Below are 5,000 nucleotides of genomic sequence, written 5' to 3'. Positions count from 1 at the left end.
AGTGCACTTTTGAACGAGCGATGGCCCTTCCGGGGAAAAGTGGGAGTCTGGAAGTTCAACAGTAGGTCACAAATGGGTGTTTTTAAACCTTGCATCGTCTTTTGGTTTTGGTCGTCGTTGCTTTTGTTGGAAGAGGTTTGCATGCAGCTGCTGCATGCACAGATGTGTGTGTATGTATATGCATATATATGAATGCTGAAGGGCATACACTTTCATCACAGATGGTCATTGGTCTGGTCTAGACGGTGACTGGCTGCTGGATGGAGAAAATATCCTTGCCTTCTGGCCTGAGTGTTACAGGCTGGAATATGCCGCCTCTGGGCTTTGTGTGAGGTAAGAGAGAGAGAGAGAGAGAGAGAGAGAGAGAGAGAGAGCTAACAGTAAAAACACAAAGACAAAAGAGGAGTTTGGATTCGGTTTACAGGTAACTGTGCAATTTGGCTCTGTATGAGAACACTTGTTTTAGAGAGAGAGAGAGAGAGAGAGAGAGAGAGAGGAAATCTAACAATAAAGAGGAGAAGTTCTAATTCGGTTTTCAAGTAGCTTTCTTCTTTTCCAGCCTTATTGTGATTCATGTATTGAAACTTATTATAAGCATATGAGAAAATCGTGGTCGGAATAGTTTAGCTGTTTTTAAGGCGATTACTTGAGTCGAATTGAATTTCCTCTTTGTAACTTGCAATGTGAACGAGGTAGTGTTTTATTTTAAAATCTGCGTAATATACTTGAATATGCAATTGTTTATGCTTCTGTAACTACGGACGATAAGAAATTTAATGAGGACAGAGCTACAGAAAAAATCTATTACTCCCATTTTGATAAACAAACGATAGGGAGGACGTTAGAAAATCCGGCTCCACTTCCCCCCACAAAATCCAACTCCAGTTTCCCCACAAAGAAAGTCTAACTCCACTTCCCTCCACAAAGAAAGTTTAACTCCACTTCCCCCCACATAGAAAGTCTATCTCCGTATCCCACACAAAGAAAGTCCAACTCCACTCCCTTCCCCCCCCCCCCCCCACAAAGAAAGTTTAACTTCATTTGCCCCACAAAGAAAGTCTAACTTCACTTCCCCCAAACGAAGAAAGTCTAACTCCACTTCACCTCACAAAGAAAGTCCAACTCCACTTCACCTCACAAAGAAAGTCCAACTCCACTTCCCCCCACAAAGAAAGTCTAACCACTTTCCCCCCACAAAGAAAATCTAACTCCACTTCCCCCCACAAAGAAAGTCTAACTCCACTTCCCCCCACAAAGAAAGTCTAACTCCACTTCCCCCCACAAAGAAAGTCTAACTCCACTTCCCCCCACAAAGAAAGTCTAACCACTTTCCCCCCACAAAGAAAGTCTAACTCCACTTCCCCCCACAAAGAAAGTCCAACTCCACTTCCCCCCACAAAGAAAGTCTAACTCCACTTCTTCACAAAGAAAGTCTAACTCCACTTCCCCCCACAAAGAAAGTCTAACTCCACTTCCCCCCACAAAGAAAGAAAGCCAAAGCGATGAAGAGGCATCGAAGCCAATCCCCAAAATATTTCAAGGTCAGACGCCTCCTGTCCCGGCCCCTCGATTCTGTTCCCCCTTTCACTTGGTTTTATTTATTATTTACTCTGGCGATGCTTCCTCTTCCTCCTCTTCTTCTTCTTTGCTTCATCGTCCTTTCTCTTTTAGTTTTTATTTCCCTCTCGGCTGTTTGTCAGGTTTCCTTTCACCACCATTATCTTTAAAAAACGGAAAAATAACTCCTCTCGACCAGTTTCCAAGTCGGCGTTTTTAAGTGTTTATTATTATTATTATTATTATTATTATTATTATTATTATTATTATTGGAGAAACAAATCCACAATTATGTATCTGTACATTTATTTAAAGATAAATGTATAGATTTAACTTGAGATATATATAAATCAACATAACTGGGGATTTGTTTCTCCATTTGAAGACTCATGCAACTATGAGCGTTTATTATTATTATTATTATTATTATTATTATTATTATCATCATCATCATTATTATTATTATTATTATTATTATTATTATTATTATTATTATTATTATTATTATTATTCAGAAGGTAAACCCTGTTCATATAGAACAAGCGCACAGAGTACATTAATTTGAAATTCAAGTTTCTAACGAATATGGCTTTCAAATGAAAGAAATTACTGAAAATAACAGGGAATACTTAAAGAAGATGTTCAGTTATTAGAAAAGTAAAATAAAAAAAAACAAATTGATAAATAAACAAGAAAATAATATAAACAAATGATTAAAGTAGCATAAGGTGGAATGTTTTAGGTCATTGGTAAATTCTCACACCTGTTGATTTTCTATGAGAAGTTTTTTTGTATTTGAATCTTATGAGACTTGAAGTTTGTGTGTGTGTGTGTGTGTGTGTATGTTTGGGCGTGGGCGTACACTTTCCCAATTCCTGTCTCTGCTAGCCGCCTGCGAAATTGCTGAATAAGATAACCCTTTAATCTTCATAATTACTAAGTCAATATGGTAAGCCTTTCCAGTACCACAGGAATTTTTTTTTCCTTTAATCTTTAGTTTGGGCTGCAATTGCATTTCATTCTCTCTCTCTCTCTCTCTCTCTCTCTCTCTCTCTCTCTCTCTCTCTCTCTCTCTCTCTCTCTCTCTCTCTCACTGTTACTAAGTCTTCTGTTTTGCTTGTTTAATTCCCTCTATAGTACCTCTAATTTGCTTGCTTATCTCTCTCTCTCTCTCTTCTGCTACTACTTTTGGTTTGCATACTTTACTTCTCTCTCTCTCTCTCTCTCTCTCTCTCTCTCTCATTATTAGGGTCATTTTGTCTCGCTCAAGTGGCACTAACTATAGGAACCTTTTAGCTCATGGCATTGTTGGTTGTCTAAGAAAAGGGAAACAATTGTGTTTCTTTCTAGCAGGTTTACCTTGTATTTTCTCTTCCGCCTTCGTCTTTTCCTCACTTTTATTTATTTATTAATGCATTTGTTCGTTTGTTTGTTTCCTTCCTTTGTGGCGCCCCAATGGAAAGGGCTGTGATGATAGAGAGTCTGCTGGGTAGTTCTTCAAGTTCTTACTTTCTTACTTTCAGATCACTCGGATACAATTTTTTATTTATTTATTTATTTATTTTTTTTTACAAATATGCTTTCTGTTTTACTAATATTTTCTGTTTATCATGAGTATGGATGTGGGGCTTCCGTGTTCGTAATATTTCAATCATTCGTTTTATCCATAAACAAAAGTTCTGTTGGGTTACAGTTTATATATGGCATGTACCGAATACATACATATGCATTATACACACATCCACCATATATATATATATATATATATATATATATAATATATATATATATATATATATATATAAATATATAGTATGTATGTATGTATGTTGGAATATGAACTATACATACTCACGACACTATGTGAGAGAAAACCGAAAAACCTAAGAATTTAGGACACGATATAATGTGGAGAAAATATTTTAATGTTCCATGTAAAAGTGAGATGCTAAACTTCGGGAAGGAAGCATTAATTTGAAGATGGCTTTATATATATATATATATATATATATATATATATATATATATATATATATATTATATATTTATATATAAAATTTTCCCTTCGCCATTGAATGAACATTTTCACGACCTATATCTGTATAGAAAAAGAATCTATTTATTTTTTTATGATGTAATTATATGTACATTCGTTGTATTCGTGACGTCATCCGAACGGACAACGTGCTTAATGAATATTAACACGTGTTGTTGTTGTTGTTGTGTTGACTGCGCAGCATTCACGCGCACTCACAGCAATGCACGCGAGTGCACGCACCTGTATGACGTTAGATTTAAAGTTTGTGGGTGTGGACACGCGCGTGCGCAAGCGCGCGTTTGTGTGTCTCTTTTGGAGAAAGGGGGGAGGGGGAAAGAGGGGGCGCGTTGGCGAATTTGTTTGGTGGGGGAGCTGCAAGCCCCGCCCCCCTCTCTCTCTCTAAAACGGGGAGCTCGAGGGGGGCGGGTTTCAGAGTGAGTATTTAGGAAAGGATGGTGACGGGCCAGCCAGCTGTGGCTAGAGAGGGGGGGGGGGTGGGGGGGGGGGGGGTGGGGGGGGGGGGGGGGTTGGGGAATGATCGCCTGTGCGGTAGGGGGGATAGTGGAGGGGGGGGGGGGGGGGGGAGGGGGGGGGGGGGGGGGAGGGGGGAGGGGGAGGATGGAAGGTCAGGCAGGTGGGTGTGTTCTCGCGAGGGCAGGGAGTTGGGATTTGACTATGGTGGCGAGAGGTGCAGTGTTGTGTGCGAATCAAAAGTATATTGAAGTCTTGGAGAGAGAGAGAGAGAGAGAGAAAAGATCTTGTTTCGGGCGACAGAGATCATTCAGTTTCATAAGAAAAAAAAAAACTATAGGTTTCTATTATTGAAGGACATCTCAGTGGAAAGTGCATTACAGTCATTGATGGATTTCAAAACATGTATTGTTTTTTTTTTTTTTTTTTTTTTTTTTTTTTTTTTTTTTTTTTTTTTTCTTTTGAGCAATGCTATGTCGAAGATTCATGTCTTGTTTTGGACAGTTATTGAAATAATTTTATTTTAATTAAGAAAAAGTGTTGTTAAGTTATTGATAGATTCAAAACTCAATGCTCAGATTGAGACTCGAGGGAAAAAATTGACAAAACTTTCTTAGTTGAAAGCATATCTGAGCTTCAGTGATATGTATAAAAAAAAGGACTGTTCGGTTTTGACAGTCATTGTCAAATTACGTTGATTGTATTTTGACTTCTCAGAGAAAAATACTGATTTTGAACAGTTGTAAATAATTTGATTGAAAATAATTGTATCTATTTCATCATGAAGGAAGGGTTTTGAAAAAACCCTAGGTATCTTATTGAAAAAAAAGTCACTAGTTTTCTTGTCAGTGCATATTTATGCATCAGAGAGAAAGAAATCCCGTGGCTCATGGACAGTTAAAACCCTTTTTTCTCTATATGTTTTATAATGTGA

The 5,000-nt window shown here is 38.0% G+C and overlaps 1 protein-coding gene across 15 annotated transcripts in view; it reads left to right on the top strand.

Moving 5' to 3' along the window:
* Positions 1-5,000, top strand: part of LOC135209998 (signal transducer and activator of transcription B-like) — a 161,767-nt gene that overhangs the window by 52,860 nt on the left and 103,907 nt on the right. For 2 of the 15 annotated variants that reach the window (XM_064242753.1, XM_064242746.1), the window contains exon 1: positions 4,243-4,308. The exons of 11 other annotated variants lie outside the window; for them this stretch is intronic. The gene's annotated coding sequence lies outside the window, so the exon portion shown is untranslated. Of the gene's footprint in view, positions 1-4,242; positions 4,309-5,000 lie in introns of those variants that run through there. 2 more of the 15 variants (XM_064242748.1, XM_064242747.1) reach the window with 2 other exon arrangements.

This window comes from Macrobrachium nipponense, chromosome 39 (assembly GCF_015104395.2).
Source record: "Macrobrachium nipponense isolate FS-2020 chromosome 39, ASM1510439v2, whole genome shotgun sequence".
Classification (NCBI taxonomy): Eukaryota; Metazoa; Arthropoda; class Malacostraca; order Decapoda; family Palaemonidae; genus Macrobrachium; species Macrobrachium nipponense.
Note: the sequence above shows the minus strand (reverse complement) of the source record. Positions and strands in the feature narration are given on the sequence as shown.